The 20,000-nt window shown below is 40.5% G+C and overlaps 1 protein-coding gene across 2 annotated transcripts in view; it reads left to right on the plus strand.

Moving 5' to 3' along the window:
* Positions 1–13,633: 13,633 nt before the first annotated feature.
* LOC120533414 (zinc finger protein 501-like) overlaps positions 13,634–20,000 on the plus strand; it is a 39,777-nt gene continuing 33,410 nt past the window's right edge. For both annotated transcript variants that reach the window (XM_039760281.1, XM_039760283.1), the window contains exon 1: positions 13,634–13,802. The gene's annotated coding sequence lies outside the window, so the exon portion shown is untranslated. The remainder of the gene's footprint in view (positions 13,803–20,000) is intronic.

Below are 20,000 nucleotides of genomic sequence, written 5' to 3' on the forward strand. Positions count from 1 at the left end.
TTGATTTTAGGGTACCATTGCACCTTTCTACAATACCTCCACTTTGGGGATGGTATTTGCAGTAATGATGCACATTTATCTGGAGCCAAGTAGTCAGCTCATTTATTACAGAATTCACAAAGTGGGTTCCGTTATCGGTATGCAGTTTCTGTGATATTCCCCATCTTGGAATGATTTCTTTTATTAAAGCTTTAGCCACAGTTTTTGCATCTGCATGTTTAGAGAGAAAACTTCCACCCATCGGGAGAACACATCGACAATTACCAAGCAATAACGGTAGCCTTTAGACGGTGTTAACTCAATGAAATCCATTTCGAGGTGTTCAAAGGGACCCAATGGGTTAGGAGTGACGACGGGGCTTACCTGAGTACCTTTACCTACATTAAACCTTTGGCATAGTGCGCATCGTCAGCAGAATTGTTCAGCATATGTAGAGAAACCTGTGGTTTCCCAATGTCGCTCGACTTCCTGAGTCATAGCGTCTTTTCCTGCATGATCCAGGTCGTGTGCGATTTTTGCCATTCCTGGAAAAGAAGCTTTTGGGAGGAAAGGTTTGTTAGTCTGCTTATGGGTCCAGACCCCAGCAGAGAGGGATCCTTCTCGGGACCACTTTATCCTTTCTCGGTCAGTGTTAGCGCTCTGTAAAGAAATAATTTGATTATCAGAGTTTTTGTCATCCTTCTGTTGGAATAAAGAGACTGGTGTGTTATTACAGGCGGCCTGTTTAGCAAAATGGTCAGCCAGTTCATTTCCTTGGCTGACTGGGTTTTGTTTCCCAGTATGGGCTTGGCATTTAAGTATTGCCAGTTTTGATGGTTCTGTTATAACTTCGAGAAGGGATTCCACTAATTTCTGCTGTTGTATGGGCTTACCAGTACTGGTTTTGAATCCTCTTAATTTCCATAATGCCCCATGATCATGAAAGACTCCAAAGGCAGATCTGGAATCTGTGTAAATGGTTATGACCTTCATTTCAGACAACTGGCAAGCTCGAGTGAGAGCTATTAGCTCAGCTGCTTGTGCGCTTAAACTAGAAGAAATTCGATTTGCTTCAAGTAAGTGGTCTTCCTTGACCACTGCATAACTGGTGGAGAGTGTTCTGTCGTCCAATCCCAAGGAACAGCCATCCTCATAAAGAAGGAGAAGGAGTTTTTAGTAGAGTTTCCTGGAGGTCCGGACTAGGTTTCAGGACCTTTGTTATCTCATCCTGGCAGTTATGTGGTTCCCCCTCTCCCTCAGTGGGAAGTAGGGTAGCCGGATTTAGAGTTGAGCATCTTGCAATAGTGACATTTGACAAGGTACAGAGCACATTTTAATATTGTATTTCCCTTACAGTAGTGAGGTAGTCCACCACGTTTCCCTCACTTGTTCATGCACTCTATCTGTAAGGCACTACGCAGACCTGCAAGCCTTTTCCTACATTAAATCTTCGCCATAATGTAGACCTCTTACAGAACTGATCTGCAAAGTTAGAAAAACCCCGGGGCGTGACAGTATTGTTGCACCTGTGCCATCATTGTATCTTCTGGAAGGGTGGGCCAAACCATGCGCAGCCTTTGCAATTCCTAGAAAGAAAACTTTTGGGGAAAAAAGGATGTTTAGTTAATGGATGGATCTAAATTCCTTTCAGAGCTTTATCTGATCCCTCTTTCTGCAACGCCTTTATCTCCTTTTCCGTTGCTACAGTTCGTAGAGATAATACTGCATCCTTGTGTGACTCTTGTTTCTCCTTCTGTAATAGAAATAAAGAAGTTAGTGGTGAAGTAGGATCCTGGGCTTTCTTTGCCCACATGTCTGCTTGCGCATTTTCCCTCACTTACTGGATTCGTCTTCCCTGTGTGAGCTTGACACTTCACTACCGCAGGCACACCTGTCAAATGAGATGTTTTTGTCTGTACTAAGATGGAATGTACAGCATGTGGTACCTTAACAGTTTAATAAACTCATGAGAACAACATCTGAGCATGCTAATATGGCCTCTGTTATTGCATCAGCTGCTTTCAAACAGGCCGGGATTGTAGCGGCCACTGGATCCAGTTTTATTTATTATTTTTTTTTTTTTTTAGAATAATATGTGAAAGGACGAGACTAACATAGTCCGGAACTCTTAACGCAGGCACAGACATCAAAATTTTGTTCATATCAGTTAAAGCCTTCTCAGCCTGCTCCGTCCATGAAATTTTATCAGTCAAAACCAAATTAGAAGAGGTCGCTAAATCTTGAAGTGGCTGTGCTTTTCAGCAAAAAAAAAATCTCTTTTTTAAACCCATTGCCGGCAATATCAATATCATAACATTCCAAGAACAGACATAACTTTCCGTCTTGCAGACTGTGCACATTCCCCTGAAGTCAAATCATGACTCAGGTATTTAATTTTTCTTTCAACCAGTTGCAACTTTTTCCGGAACACTTTGTGCCCGATTTCCGCTAGGAAGACCAACAAAGCCTTTGTGTCTTCTTCGCATTATTCCTGAGCCTCAGAACATAAAAGCAACTCATCTACATATTACACCAGGACACCACCCCCCTTTGGCCAATAACCTTTCAATTTTTTATCTTTCTAATTCTTGTCCATACACACACACACACGCATGTGCACACACACCCCATGCACGCACACAGCGCCTCTGTATATCCCTGCGGCATCACAGTTCAGGTCCAATGCTTCCCTTTAAAAGTGAATGCGAACCAGAACTGAGACTCAGGGTGTACAGTAATTGAAAAGAAAGCATTCACAAGATCAGTAACAGAAAACCACATAGCAGTGGCCGGGACAGTACAGAGAATAGTGGAAGGTTTGAGACTATAGGAGTCCTAGGGTGTATAGCAGCATTGACTCCGCGGAGGTCCTGAATGAATCGTCATGAATCATATGCTTTCTAACTGGAAGAATAGGAAAGTATTGGATCAGAATAATGGCACCCCGCTTAACTAAATCAGCATAAACAATTGTAATACGGTCTCAGCCTCAAACGAAATAAGAAATTATGCAAAATGTAAACGGAAGGATGACTTTGGGAAAATGACCAAGGGTTCAGCATGAGCTATTCAGACAAAATATTATTTCCCTTGCACCCAGAGAGATTAGTGAAGCAAATCTAACTAAAAATTTTAAGGGTAAACAGCATGGGTTTAGGTGGAGAAGTGAAAGATAAATGACAGAACGGATCGGGTTACAGGTACAACTAGTTCTACTGCTATTTTCTTAACAGATCTATCTGGGTGAACTAAATGTTAGGTCCCACATACTCCCAATCCTCCCCTTCTGGACATGCTATTACCCATTGTCTCACATTATGCCACTGAAAACGAGAGGATTATGTGGTAAAACCACTCCAGAAGAAAAGCGATTGTTGTAAAAAGAGTAATACTGCTCCAGCCAGTTTTGCTGAGATATAACAGTTCGTTAGGCAGACTCTTTTTCTGAAAACAGCAGCTGAAAAGTCCAAGAGTCAGACTTCATCATAATACAGTCCAAAAATCATGCAATACAGTAAAATGATTTTGAATACTGTAATCCAAGAGGAACCCAGGACAGCAGAGATATTTGCTGTTCTTGAGACAAACATGAACAATCAAGGCAGCATACAAGCATGTAATGGTGGTGGTCAGTGCAAGGGCGGTGTGCTGTTTTGATGCAACCTTCACTCCCTTATTCGTAACTGAAATGCAAAGGCACAGGCGGACCATCAAGTCTTGTCCAAACAAGTTCACTGGGCATTAGAGGGCTGATATATTTTGCTTTTATTTGTGCTCGTAACTGTCCACTGAACACTGAACTGGCCACTATCAACCCGCTGTCGTCCCAGAGTCTCTGTCCATTGCACTCTCACATCATTTCAGCCTGGACCTTCCTTCTAAGGACCTGAATCCATTCTGCAGTATTTGGCTTATATATTTCATCTAATTGTTTCTCCATTGTCATGAACTGGTTCAGCAATTCCTGCACCACCTCTTTTAATTCTTGCAGGTCCCAGTTTCTTTGCACCATGAAGGTGGGACAATTTTATTCTGAGTCAGGCTGTTGTACATTATATTGCGGAAAGGGCACTTGTATTAATGGTGCTTGAAATTCCATCCTTTCATATTCATGTTTTTTGACCCTGAGGGGTCAGAATCGGGGCTTATGAGGCATCCCTTTTCCCGCTTCTTCATCCCTCTCTGGCTGAAACTGTTCATTTTTAAAAATCATCGGGACCATCTTCTTCCTCTCCCTCATTAATTCCTCCAGCTGCCCCAAGGGGTGGTGATGGACTATTGTCCTCAAAGGGAGTTTAAACACATGCTGTCACTAAATCAAGGTATAATCTGTTCTTCTTTTTCATATATTTTTATTTATTTAATCTTCCTCCTTTTATCCGGACTTTTGGGAAAGTTCTTGCATTATCAAGAACAACTTTTCTTTTTTCTGCAATAAGTTTAATCTTAAACTTAGTATTTGTAAACTTTAGTTTTTACTGCCTTATATTTGTGATATGGGCGAGTCAATGTTACATTTTGGAATAATAATGTCTATCTTAACTCTGACCCTGACTATGATCCCGGTACAAACCCTGGTCCTTTGACTCGTATTCAATAAGATTGCAGACACTTGTTGACTCTTGGAATCACAGTTTAAACTTGCATCCCCTTCACCCTGAATGCTACTGAAACAAAGGGTGCTTTTTCACAAACAGATGGGAAAAGCAGTTTTCAATGATAGCTGTCCTATGTAACCTGGACTACCTAAAAGAAAGAATAAACCAAAAAAATTTTAGTAAAATTTTAATCCTTGTGCTAACACATATAATATTATGTAACTATTCACTAAACATTTTCCATCATGATTTGCCCAACGTGTCCAGCATAAGCCTAATCATCAGCCCTGTAGTGTATAGGCTCCTATAACATACTATAACCATTCTTATTTTTCAGGGGCTCATAACTGATGTAAAATGGAAGCCTGTTACCAAGCATTAACAGAAATTTCTAAAACTTTGTATTATACAAAGCATCCTGAGTATCAAAGAGCCTGTGGATGAAAATGCGGTATTAAATTAAAACCTGAACAAGATAACTGTTTTCTATTCAACATAAAATGTTTAGTAAATAGAGACTAAATACAATTTTATAACAAAAATGGAACACCGATGGACGGCTGAATAACTAAGGAAATCTAATTTAGCTTCAAGTGCCACAGAGTGTTTTACAAATAATCTCCTACAACCGTAGTTCTCGAACTGTGGGGATGGCCCCCTAGGGAGGGCGAAGTAACAAAAAGGGGGCGCAAAGATGTGAAAAAAAGAAAAAGTATCAAAAATATGAAAAATACATCTATTGAACTGAAAACAAAATAACTTGAACTACATTCTGATACTAGAAAAATAAATATTGAGTTAGATACAAGTTGATAAAAGTTAAGTAGTTATAATAAAATATGCATCTATGGTATATCATTAATTTAAAAAAAGGACATATTGGTATTAGTGGGCTACTTTCAAAAAAATGTTAGGGGGCGCGATTAAAACTGTTATGAAAACTCTTCGCAAAAAAATATATGATAGAAGATATCAGATGTCTCCAGTTCCTTTAGGGACTTTATACTGTCTGTTATCATTTAAAATGAGTACAGAAATTAAAGTTGTATGCTATGTTTGGGGTGGATGTGATCAGAAAGGCTATGATGATTCCAAAGATCCGTCAAGAAAACTGTTGGGGAAAAAATGGGCAGAACTCTTTTGGAAACAAGGATTTTTCTTATGTTTTAAAATCTGACCTTTACAAAGATGCTTTTAGATACTTTATTTTCTAAAGATGATTTATTTTCATGTTAAAGCAACTGGTCATTTTACATGGCTACTGAAAATGTATTTTGTTACCTGGAAAAAACTGAAACATCTAGCAACACCAGGTTGTGTGGCGTTCAATGCTTTGGTTTTATGGCACTGTGTATTTGACCTATAATACTTTTCTCTTGCCTGTTATGGAGCTCTGTCTAATTACCTGAAGTTACAGGAATTGGGAAGTGATGAACTATTTTGGTAAGAATATGTGTTAAGGTCTACATAAGAGAGAGTATAAAGGGGAAAAATGTCACCCTAGGATCCTAGCATGACAAAACAAAAATCATAATTGGGCTTTTCTGTTTTTAACTTTTTAATTAAAAAATAGTGAAATGTTTTCCAATTATCACCCGTCTTAATAGAAATAATTTTAGTTTTTTGAGTAGACAGAAAATATCAATTTTGTGCTAGTGTAACAACAGTGAGTACTTTTACATGCACGTACAAAACTGGGATAAGGTGAGTAATCTGGCTAAGGTAGATACCTGCTTTCTTAAATCTCCGTTTAAAATGCACAAGTGTATTTACAGATTTTCCTTTGTCAAAAGGCTCCTATGTTATAGAAATGAGCTGAGGAAAAAAAAATTAAAATCATCTCTGACCACAGCAAATCCTAAAACACACGTGGAATCTGTCTCTCTTGTGCAGTGTGGGATTACTTTTAAAAATAACTTCATTATATTACTCGCACATCTAAAATCACCCGGTCTTTGGGGGCTACTATTTTGTATTAAAATAATTACTTTTCATTTAGCGAAATGAATGAAAACACAGTTGCCTTATGTCTATTAAGCATTCGCTTCGATATATGCTCCTGGATCCCGTTCATCATTGGAGGCTGTCTCCAACCGGATGTAACAAATGAGAGTTTATAAAGTTAAAATGTTTCGATTTCCCAGACTTTTAAAAACATGCGGACCCCGGGGCAGAGATTCCCCTGCTACAGTGAGCCCGATTCGAAAGAGTAGGCATTTCACAAACGGTCCTTTCTGTACGTAGTTCAGAATACTGGCCTCTTACTACGCCAGAGCTGATACACAACCGGCCTGCGCTTTTAAACCATGCCTGAATATTCTCAGAGAAGAAGCTCGGTTTGAATTTTCAGACGTTGAGACAAACTACTTTATTGTAAAGCCCGTTTCGGTATGAAAAAACTAATATTGTTTGCTTCAGTCCTTTGAATTTGTACATTAATCATCGTACACGCAGATAGATAGAAATAAATGCTGCATCTTATATTATACGCACACACGAGCGCGCTCATGTGCCTACACACGAGTGCGCGCACGCACGCACTTGAGAATAAACTTGGAAATTATTCATAGTAAGGATAAAATAGAAGGGTTCATCCATCCGTTTTCTAAAAACATACTTGTTTGGTGCATATAATAATCAAAAATATGCCATACCGTGATCCTTGATGTTTCCGACAAGATTCGGTGTCCTCTTTCAGTATTATCGGCCTGCTGAGTAATGGACCTGTCTGAACACTTATTTATATACCCAGAAAAGCGGTATTTTTTGAAATGTGCATGGTGATCTGTGGTAACAGATACTTGCCCATCATTTTAACTGGACACCCGTGTAATGTCCATTGTTCGGTGTTTAAATCCACACCTTTGGATGGACGATGAAAAGTCCAGATTTTGTTTAATAGAATCCATTGTAACCCGTAGATTTCTTTAAACAGCTGCACGCTTCTCCATAAGACCTTTTCACCTTTCCCAAAGTTTGCTAGGCCCCGAGGTTAAGGGTCATAAACGGCCTGAGCCGTCCTAACAGCTGAAGTGTGAATCGACAACAATTCCCCTACACCCACTACCTTAGCTCCAGGCGGCCGGAGTTGGGAGGTGGGCATTGGGTGGTGCGTTGTGCTTTGGAAAAAGCGGTTTTGCCAAAGAGTACTTTAATTCGCTTTTTTCTAGCCCCAGATATCCGATCTGATTAAGGCAATCAAACTTTTAGAAAAATTAAACGGATTTCTTCGTTTTTTGGGGGGAGGATTACCATAGATAGAACAAGGGATGGTTTTAGATCGATTTAAATACAAATTATAAATATATTACTTTATATAGCATTTAGCATGTAGACGTCTCAAATGTGATTTAAATGGGAACTGCTGCATATTATTTTACTGTGTGATTTTTAAAGGGCTTACATCGAACTAATTATCTTGTGTTTTACACATTATCATGAAAGCCTTTAACTTTTAAAGATCCATGAGTCTTGGGAACAAGCTGCGTGCCCAGCGCATGGGGATAGTAGAAGGGGGGCTTACGCTCACTGGACTGAATCAGCGCGGAGCGGGCAGGGGAGGAGGGGTAATGGGTTATCGAAGCACAGCACTTTGTTAAGGCAGTCGCGCTTTCACAGTGTCAGTAGGGTCTGACTCAACCCGTGTCAGTGCTCCGAGCATATGGCCTGCACTGACGGCTCTAGCTACGCTCCGGGCTCAGTGTGAACAGCGAGAGAGAGATCCTTTCTGTGTGCTTCGAACTACGTGACCTTGCCTGCACATACGCGTAGAGCTTCTGCACTGGCCAGCTCGTGGGCGCACGCGGGGGGGCTGTCTGCTCTGAGAGTCCTCGGAAGAAGGGGGCCAGCCAACAGGTTAGGCTGTCTGGGTATGGATAGGAACATGTCTGAACTTGTCCCGGGTCTGGCTGCAACATGCCTGAACTTGTCTTCGGAAGAGGGGGACTGGGAAGTGGTTGGGGGCTGGTGATGGGTTCAAGGGGGGCGGGGGCCTAGGCAGACCTGGGGCATGTCTGGACTTGCCCTAGTGAGATGGGGCAGAACAGGTGGCCAAGCGGGGGGTTGGTTCAAGGAGGGGCAGACATCCATCAAAATGCCCTTGACAGTTTCCTGGGGTAAACAGGTGGATGGGTGTGGGGGTGCAGTGGGGGTTCAAGGAGGGGTGGGGCTATCCATCAAATAGCCCTTGACAGTTTCCTGGGAAAACAGGTGACCGAGCAGGTGGTTGGGGGTGGGGGCAAGGAGGGGGGTTGGGGGCAAGGAGGGGTGCGAACAGGTGGTTGACAGTTTGGAGGGGACTTGCGGTCATCAATCAACATAGGGCAGGGCTAAAGGTCATCAAAGGTCATCAATCAAATTTTCATTGACAGTTTGACAGAAGGTGCCTGACATATTACTACTTATATGCCAGCAACACTCATGACAATGACAAAACAATTACATTAACAATCATGTTACGTTATTTTAAAATCCTTGATTTTCCTTTTCTTTTCATTACTATTTTAACACACTAGCCGGGTATATGAAGCGCTGGTCCACATAATGCAGCGCTTCAGCTGCTACCACGGTATTTTGCTAGTATATATATATATATATGTGTGTGTGTGTAACAGTGACAAAACAATTACATTGACAATCAGGTTACGTTATTTTCAAAATGTTTCCTTTTCTTTTCATTGCTTCTTTAACACACTACTTCTCGCTGCAGCTGGTATTTTGTTATATCCCAAACCAAAGCCTTTCTCTATATATATATATATATATATATATATATATACTTATATATATATATATATATATATGTTCTCCCGTGTCTGCGTGGGTTTCCTCCGGCGCCTCCGTTTCCTCCCACAATCCAAAGACATGCAGGTTAGGATTGGTGATTCTAAATTGGCCCTATGCCCAGGATTGGTTCCTGCCTTGTGCCCTGTGTTGGCTGGGATTGGCTCCAGCAGACCCCCGTGACCCTATTCGGATTCAGCGGGTTAGACAATGGATGGATGGATGGATGGCTACCGAAAAAAACTTCGTGACGCTGCCGCCAAATACACAAAACAATTACTTTGACAATCATGTTACATTATTTTAAAATGTTTCCTTTTCTTCTCTTTCCTTCTTTAACACACTACTTCTCCGCTGCAAAGCTGGTATATATATATATATATATATATATATATATATATATATATATAGATAGATAGAGAAATATATATATAGATAGATATGAGAACAACACTCATATCAATGACAAAACAATTACATTAACAATCATGTTACGTTAGTTTTAAAATTTTTCCTTTTCTTTTTCGTACCTTCTTCTAACACACTACTTCTCCGCTGCGAAGCGCGGGTATTCTATGCGCTATATATATATAGATAGATAGAGATATATATAGATAGATAGAGATATATATATAGATAGATAGATAGATAGATAGATAGATAGATAGAGATATATATATATATACTCATATATATATATATACGTTATTTATAAAACAGTGCATCCGGAAAATATTCACAACGCATCACTTTTTTCACATTTTGTTATGTTACAGCTTTATTCCAAGATGGATTAAATAAATTTTTTCCTCAGAATTCTACACACACCTCCCCATAATGACAACATGAAAAAAGTTTACCTGAGGTTTTTGCAAATTTATTAAAAACAAAAAACTGACAAATCACATGTACATAAGTATTCACAGCCTTTGCTCAATACTTTGTCGATGCACCTTTGGCAGCAATTACAGCCTCAAGTCTTTTTGAATATGATGCCACAAGCTTGGCACACCTATCCTTGGCCAGTTTCGCCCATTCCTCTTTGCAGCACCTCTCAAGCTCCATCAGGTTGGATGGGAAGCGTCGTGCACAGCCATTTTAAGATCTCTCCAGAGATGTTCAATCAGATTCAAGTCTGGGCTCTGGCTGGGCCACTCAAGGACATTCACAGAGTTGTCCTGAAGCCACTCCTTTGATATCTTGACTGTGTGCTTATGGTCGTTGTCCTGCTGAAAGATGAACCGTCGCCCCAGTCTGAGGTCAAGAGCGCTCTGGAGCAGGTTTTCATCCAGGATGTGTCTGTACATTGCTGCAGTCATCTTTCCCTTTATCCTGACTAGTCTCACAGTTCCTGCCGCTGAAAAACATCCCCACAGCATGATGCTGCCACCACCATGCTTCACTGTAGGGATGCTATTGGCCTGGTGATGAGCGGTGCCTGGTTTCCTCCAAATGTGATGCCTGGCATTCACACCAAAGAGTTCAAGCTTTGTCTCATCAGACCAGAGAATTTTGTTTCTCATGGTCTGAGAGTCCTTCAGGTGCCTTTTGGCAAACTCCAGGCAGGCTGCCATGTGCCTTTTACTAAGGAGTGGCTTCCGTCTGGCCACTTTACCAAACAGGCCTGATTGGTGGATTGCTGCAGAGATGGTTGTCCTTCTGGAAGGTTCTCCTCTCTCCACAGAGGACATCTGGCGCTCTGACAGAGTGACAATCGGGTTCTTGGTCACCAAACTGATTAAGGCCCTTCTCCCCCGATCGCACAGTTTAGATGGCCGGCCAGCTCTAGGAAGAGTCCTGGTGGTTTCGAACTTCTTCCACTTACGGATGATGGAGGCCACTGTGCTCATTGGGACCTTCAAAGCAGCAAAAATTTTTCTGTAACCTTCCCCAGATTTGTGCCTCGAGACAATCCTGTCTCGGAGGTCTACAGACAATTCCTTTGACTTCATGCTTGGTTTGTGCTCTGACATGAACTGTCAACTGTGGGGCCTGATATAGACAGGTGTGTGCCTTTCAAATCATGTCACATCAACTGAATTTACCACAGGTGGACTCCAATTAAGCTGCAGAAACATCTCAAGTATGATCATGGGAAACAGGATGCACCTGAGCTCAATTTTGAGCTTCATGGCAAAGGCTGTGGATACTTATGTATATATGATTTCTCAGTTTTTTTATTTTTCATAAATTTGCAAAAACTTCAAGTACACTTTTTTCACGTTGTCATTATGGGGTATTGTGTGTAGAATTCTGAGTAAAAAAATGAATTCAATCCATTTTGGAATAAGGCTGTAACATAACAAAACTTCTCCAGGATGGCACATCAATACATGTCCCCCTGCACACTCTGAAGATTCCAGGATACAGACAGACAGTTACTGTAGGAGAGCTGGACAGGGCCCCTCATAGAAGGGCTTTAACCCATCAGCAGGACTGACTGGTATCTGTTCCTTTGGGCAAAAAGGAACAGGATGAGCACTGCCAGAGCCTACAAAATGACCTCCAGCAGGCAGGCCACTGGTGTGAATGTCTCTGACCAAACAATCAGTAACAGATTTCATGAGGGTGGTCTGAGGTTACAACGTCCTCTAATGGGCATCATGGAGCTCGATTGGCAGTTGCCATCGAATCTCAGAATTGGCAGGTCCACCACTGGTGCTCTGTGCTTTTCACAGATGAGAGCAGGTTCACCCTGAGCACATGTGACAGACGTAAAAGGGTCTGGAGAAGCCATGGAGAACATTATGCTGCCTGTAACATCGTTTTGCATGACCAGTTCGGTGGTCTGGGGAGGGGGGGGCATATCCATGGAGGGATGCACAGACCTCTACAGGCTAGACAATGGCACTTTGACTGCCATTAGTTATCAGGATGAAATCCTTGGACCCATTGTCAGACCCTAAGCTTGTGCAGTGGCTCCTGGGTTCCTCCTGGTGCATGACAATGCCCAGCCTCATGTTGCGAGAGTATGCAGGCAGTTCCTGGAGGATGAAGGAATTGATACCACGCTCACCTGACCTAAATATCTATCTGTGTTATCATTCTTTATGTGATTTTACAAATACAATATTTCAGATATTCCCTTAGACACTGTAGAGCAACCTTCTCCTTTTCACAGCATTGTGTAAGTAACTGTTATCTTGGTGGCTTTTTATTGGGAAAATATCATGCTTGATATTAGATTTTCTGTTCATTGTACCACTAAACCACTCAGTGATTTTTGCTTTGTGTTCTTCAACTGTGTCTGTCATGTTCTACAATGAAACTTCTGCTTGGCGTTTTTTGGTTCTCTCTGTCTTTTTTTTCCATTTTCAAATGCTTATTAATATTTAATTATCAAATACAGAAATAGATTAAAATACACCATTTTTGGAAAAAAAAGAATCTTCACCACATTGGCATACCATCCAATTCCATGCAGTCCTATAAAGAAATAAATCATGTAAATCAGAACTTGCATCAGCTTCCCATAGAGAGGAAAAACATCTGGAAACAATCTCAATTAGGAGAAAAGAGAAGGGATAAAACTGAAAATGGAAAAAAAATAACACTTTAAGTGTAAGGGCAGTACACTGAGTACCCATCAAACCTCCTTTGTTTTTTAATATGAGCAAGTGGTAGCTTTGATCATATAATGCCAGTACAGCATCTGTTACCAAACTAGCACGGCACACATCACAAGACAGCTTTCTCAAAATCCTGTCTAAGGGCTACCTCCCACTGCTTCCTGAGGTGGATTTCTTTGGGAAAACTTCAAAGTTTGAGAAATGTTAACAGCTAACAACAATCTACATAGTTATTGACTAAATACGTTTAGCCAAAACGTTGTTTGGAGGCTCACTTGAGCACATAAATGCATAGCTTTGCTAGCTTAGCTTGGTGTAGCAAAAGTTAAGATTATAAAACGGGATTTTCTAATGGCCAAATATAACCAAAACAATTGTTCAGCCTTACCTATGAAATATAATCCCCGGGATCTTGTTTGGAGCGTACAGCGGTTTGTACAATCCCAAGCAGCACATGCATGAGGCATCTTTATCCACTACTTCACGCCACAGCAGTGCCACTCGCAATATGACGGCGACGTTGACGTACGACATTCAGGTTCTATGTAATTATATGTCTGCGGTCGCCGTTGCCGGCCCGATCAGAACGCACGCGTGCGTATTGAAGCGCCACGTCCTCACACATGTTACGTTACTGCCCAACCTGCTTAACGCATGCGTGAACACTTTACGGCATGTTAGGCTTTCAATACGCCTGCGCTCGCGGATCGGGCCGGCACGTACGTAGATCGGGTAGTGACAGGTACCGTGCGAGAGAAAAAGCTGCTGTACAGCTGTTTGTAAGCAAGGTAGGAGGTGAAACGAGTTTAATAAAATCCAACCGCTCGGAGAGAGGGCAAGTGTTCCATCTTTGAGGAAGACGCCTTGTGGATGTGTGAGTTTTCATTCTCTCCCTTTGACTTGAGTGAGAAGCGAACAGCGCGTCCGTGATTATCGGCCCACCGCCGAACGTTGTTTGAATGAATCCATCAGTCTTTGTTGTTCACTGTTGTCTGTGTCTGCGGCTCATTTCACGTTATCGAGTCCCATTTCTACTGCATATCATCCAGACTATTCGCTGCCTGCTCCTATTTATTCCTTTTCTTGCAGTGATTTTGCAGTCACACGGCGCTTTGATTTTTGCATCCCTTACTTTTTTATCGGGCCGGTGTCGGGCTTTACGTGTCTGGTTAGTAAAAGAGAAAAATGAATTGAACAAATAGGAGTCCTTGACCGTGGAGAAGATTCTGAATTAGTACGAGCTGAGAACGAATACACAATATATAGCGGGAGAACACTGTAATGCTGCCGTGCTGCTATTCCTCTGTTAAAGTGTCTGTAGTAGAGTAAATTGAATGTTAACTGACTGACAAGTCTGGCCACCAGCATCAGTATGTTTATTTAATAATATGGCTTAATATTCTGAGACCGGATTAATCTAAAGTAGCCCATATACATATTTACATGCATTGCTCAGAAGTAAAGTTATGAACCTTTTTCTTTTTTCATTGAAACTGTATAAAATATGACAAAATCCCAAAATTTGCATCTTCAAGTCTATTCCTTTTTTCTATTAATTTTATTGAAATTACACAACTTTCCATACAAATAGATCTTTTTTTTTTACAAAGTTAGGATTGAAATCAAATCAACCCCCTAAGGCCATTCCTTTTTTTTTGTTGCTAAAGCTCAAACCAGTAATGCTTGTTAATGAGTATAAAAGAAGTGAATAGAGATCTGTGGTTAGCGTTACTGCCTTACAGTTCCACCAGACTAAATTTGAACCTTTGGCCTGTTTATGGTCAATGCAGTTTCCCATAGTTGGTTCCTGCCCTGTACAGATACAGATGAGCTCTACCAGGCATTGTGGGTCACCCCGATGTACCAGTAGGGACTCTTAGGTAGCATTTCTCTTCTGGGTAAAGTGCTCTTTGATTTGATTAGAATTAGGGATGCAATGATACCGATACTGGTATCAGATTTTGGTCCGATTATAATTCTCCTGTACTTGTAAAAATGCTCTGATGCCTATATCCTATTCTGTTAACACACATGCACGATTATGTGAGCCTAGAGCAAAAAAAAAAAAAAAAAACAGAAAACACAGGGAACACAAAATATCTGCAATGTGGAGATATATATAATAATTGCGACAACCAAAGCTTGGTGGGCAGTAATCTGTGAAGGTAAGCATAAAAATGAGCACAGTGAAATTGTCTCTGGCAGCACACATCTGCCAACATCACAGCAGACTCTAGCAAGAGAGAAGAAAAATGTCAAACAATAACCTGCAGGTTGTTATTTTAATAGAAGCGCTTGCCCAGTATATTGCTCCTGATTATAAACCACTGTTGGTTGTTGACAATGTGAGATTTCGGTGCCTCCTGAATGTATTTTAACCCAAGTGCAGCATTCAAATTCGAGTCCACATCACAGAGATCGTCTTATCAAAGATTATTGCACGACATTACTGCTGTCCGCTTCACCACTAACAATTTGGAGCACAGATGTTTGTCTAATTTCTATCATCACGTTAACTTCAGAATGGATAGATGACAAGGTTGCTTTCCATTGTATTCTGCATGCAAAGCAGTTTTGAGGCTATCATACAGGTCACACAATAGATAGATAGCAGATCCATGTCAGGAACTTTTTGGCACTTGGACCGTTCTGAAAAGTTATGTGTACATTGTGCTCCACAACAATGGTAAAAAATATGATAAAGGGCATTGATGACGCTGGAGTCCCAAGCTTTTCCTGTGTTGCTTATGCACTCCAGCTGGCAGTAGCAGGGGGTGTTTTTTTGCACAGTGAAGTGTTGCAGATTATGTGACAGTCTGGCGTAAAATAATTGAGCATTTTAAGTGCTACACTTTACAGCACTCCTGCTAAGAGGATTTTTAGGATCACCACTCTACTCGATTCAGTGTCCCCATTTAAAAGGCCATTTGATACACTTGACTTAAAGGCAGCAATTGTGGATCTGCCACTGTTTGCTTTTTCTACTGTAGGTCACATACTCAATTTTTAATGAGGAAGCTAAATGGTATTTGCAGAAAAAGACTTGCTTAAAATTAGAAAGGCAATGAATGTCACAATTTAAACTGCGCTACGTATTTTCACTTATTTGATTGATTTGGAAACGTTTCGTTACCTTCTAAGATTTCTATAATCAAAGAGTTTGTTTCAGACACGATAAACACCCGGTTGTCACTTTGTGCTGTGATCAATGAAATGAAACACTGAAGGGTCACTTAATGTACATGCGAATTTTGGTGGATCAAATTTCAAGTAAGTGTATTTTTTTAAAGGCCTGAAAAGTGTGCTTCTTTAGAAAACGTGATTTCCGATGCATCTGTTTTCTGATAGAATATGGCGGAATAGAAATCTGTGTGTTGCTTCGCTTCATGATTGTTTCATAATGTGAAGCATTACTGGTACAGAGTTTTATTTAACACTGCAAACAATCACTGAACAGAAAGCGTACATGTTGGTGTGTGTGCACATCAATACTGACAACTGCATTCAAATTGATTATTTTACTGGAGAAGTGCTATTTTTGTTTTGTCTAAAAAAGATTTTGATACTTGTATTCTAAATGGATGACAGTGACCTCCACATGGTCGGTCTATCTATCTATCTATCTATCTATCTATCTATCTATCTATCTATCTATCTATCTATCAATATGTTATGAATTCGTTAAAACAATTCTGTTTTCCTTAGTCATGCCATCCATCCGTTTAGTACACAAGTACCACATTTCTATCCAAGTTCATTATTTTAATATTCTGTATACTCACTGTCAATTCGTTCAGTGGAACTCATTAATATATATATATATATATATAATATATATTAGGGGTGCAACGATACACAAAATTTACGGTTCGGTTCGGTACTTTGGTGTCACGGTTCGATATTTTTTCGATACAAAAAAATTTTCATGCCTTTTTTAATTTGTAATTTATTAAAATTATATATATTTCTTTTAACTCAAAAATACAGTTTTTAAATTAAATTTTGCTGAAAAAACAAAATAATAAAAAATAAAAGAGTTTGGAAACGAGTTTATTACAGAGAAAGGTCCCTTTCCAAAATAAAAGCTATGCTATACCCTTCTTCTGGGGTATATTCTCAGGAGCGTATTGAACATATCATGTCCTCATAAAATGAACCACTCTCTGATGGACCTCCCCTCACACTCATCTTCTGGAGTGCTAGCACTTAGCTGCATATACAACAAAAACAACTTAAATAAAAATATGTATTGCACAGAAATGCCTTCCTAAATATATTTTGAAACATTTGAAATGTTCTAAAATTAAGGTATCAACCACATACAGTTCTGCATTATTTGGGGATCCCTGACTGTATTTTCTATACTTGGTAGAATATAAAACAAAAACACCCAATGGTACATGCTTCCTCAGTTTGTTTGCCCAGTTGATTTCATACAATGGACGCTATTGGCGGATGGCTTAGAAGCTACCCAATCAGAGCACGTATTACATATTAACTAAAACTCCTCAATGCTATAAGATATGCCTCCTGCGCGGTGCTCGATTGTTTGCTTGTCTCTGCCTCTATCTCACCCTCTCTGACATTCTCTGCGCCTGACGGAGAGGGTGTGTGCTGAGGTGTTGTTTGCACACAAGCTTTTTGCCTAGTGGATACGGACGCCCTCTAAGAAATGCCGCTTTATCGAGGTGCGTCCAAAAGCACACTTATTGATTTTTTGATTGTTTGCTTTAATCTCGCGCTCTCTCTCTCTCTCTCTGACGTTCTCTGCGCTTGACGGAGGAGATGTGAGCAGAGGGCTTTGCACAGAGGCTGTTTGCTTAGAAGATAGGGACGCTCCTGTAAAAATGCTGAAAGGCTACCTTCGTGATTGATCCCTTCATTGCAGCTGCTTTATCGCGGTGCTTGCATACTTAAAAGCGCAACAGCCCTATTGATTTTCATTGTTTACTTTACTCTATCTCTGACATTCTCCGCTCCTTACGCGCACTTTGAAGAGGAAGATATGTTTGCATTCTTTTAATTGTGAGAAAGAACTGTCATCTCTGTCTTGTCATGGAGCACAGTTTAAACTTTTGACTAAAGGGTGTTATTTCATGTCTAGAGGGCTCTAATAATGTTAAAAAACGTATTTAGAAGGTCGTAAACAGGTTTTCTATGCTCTAACTGCGAAAATATTAGATTTATAAATTAAAAATCCTACTTCGTGGAAATTCATTTATCTGTCTGGAGCGGATTAACCGCGATAAACAAGGGTTTACTGTATAACTGTGCGGAGGATATTTATAAACAGTGTGGGAGAGTTTCTAAGGGCTTAAAAAATATAAAAATAATCATACAAACATATGGTTTCTACCTCGCGGATTTTCACCTATCGCGGGGGGTTCTGGAACGCAACCCCCGCGATCGAGGAGGGATTACTGTATATAATTTTGTATCGTTAAATACATATGCGTACCGAACCGAAAGCACTGTATCGAACGGTTCAATATCGATACATGTATCGTTGCACCCTTAATATATATATATATATATATATATATATATATATATATACATATATATACTATACTAATAAAGGCAAAGCCCTCACTCACTCACTCACTCATCACTAATTCTCCAACTTCCCGTGTAGGTAGAAGGCTGAAATTTGGCAGGCTCATTCCTTACAGCTTACTTACAAAAGTTGGGCAGGTTTCATTTCGAAATTCTACGCCTAATGGTCATAACTGGAAGGTATTTTTCTCCATTAACTGTAATGGAGTTGAGCTGGAATGGCGTGGGGGGTTTGTGTGACATCATCACGCCTCCCGTAATCCGTGAACTGACTGTCAGCGCAGTCGCGTAGAAAACCAGGAAGACCTCCAAAAGCGCTTAAGAAAACATGCATTATATAATTGAGAAGGCAGCGAAACAATAAGAAGCGGCGAGTGACATATACTACCATATTCATGAGTGCTGCTACCTCGAAAGAAAGCAAGGTGTAAACCTAAACTTTAAATTAAGTTCATAGACAGGCTACGCTGGCGTTTCACATGCCCACAGGTAATGCGGGATACAAGTTTAATGAGAGGGACGGGATATAAGCGAGTTTTGATCACTTTGTAACTAAGTTAAAATTGTAGGTGAAGGGGTGTGCTTATGCAAATTCGAGAGACTGTGTTTGTGGGGATTGACAGTTAAAGGCGGGTGGGGGAGTCACGTCATCATCTCCCCTCCCATTCATCTCATTTGGCTCTGAGCTGAGCTCAGCTAACGCTGTCTTCCGAAGCAACTTCGTCAGACTGCCACCAAATACTCACAGAAAAATCCACAAGTTAATACACACGCTGTCTCTATAGAGTTTCTCCACACTGAATCCTCCAGGCACTACTTACAAAAGGTTACATTGACAATCGTGTTACGTTATTTTTAAAATCTTTCCTTTTCTTAGCACAAGCACAGCTGAGAAGCTTGATGCATGTGCTCCATAACGTTAAAAATAATGCATTTAATCACACTTTGCATTACAAGCAAGGGAGCTTTTGTCAATGCATGATTTCCTGGTACACGATTACATTGATCAAGCGCATCCCGATTCATTTTACCCTCGCACCACCTTAGTTTGAGAAGAAGTATGAAAAAATATGAGGTTAACACAGAAAACAGATCACCAATTCAAGCTTTATGAATAATCGATTAAGCCATCAATAATTGTTTTGGTAAAGCCATCCTCCTTCCATTTTATAATTTTTCCGCCACTAGCCATGATTAAATGAGCGGTAAATAAAGTAAGAGCAAAGCGAGGGTGACTTATTTAGGCAGGCATATATATGACAGCAACACTCATGACAATGTCAATCATGTTACGTTATTATTAAAATGTTTCCTTTTCTTTTCATTACTTCTTTAACACACTACTTCTCGCTGCGAGGCGGGTATTTGCTATATATATATATATATATGAATGACCTCCAAAGCGCTGAGACTTTTGATATCATGAGCGTGTCTGCAAAACTGGGTCTCCTGCCCAGCAAAAGTCGAGCAGCCAGCGCGCGCATAGCTGTGCCGGCCTTTGAGGCGCTGACTGCGC

This window comes from Polypterus senegalus, chromosome 8 (genome assembly GCF_016835505.1).
Source record: "Polypterus senegalus isolate Bchr_013 chromosome 8, ASM1683550v1, whole genome shotgun sequence".
NCBI lineage: Eukaryota > Metazoa > Chordata > Cladistia > Polypteriformes > Polypteridae > Polypterus > Polypterus senegalus.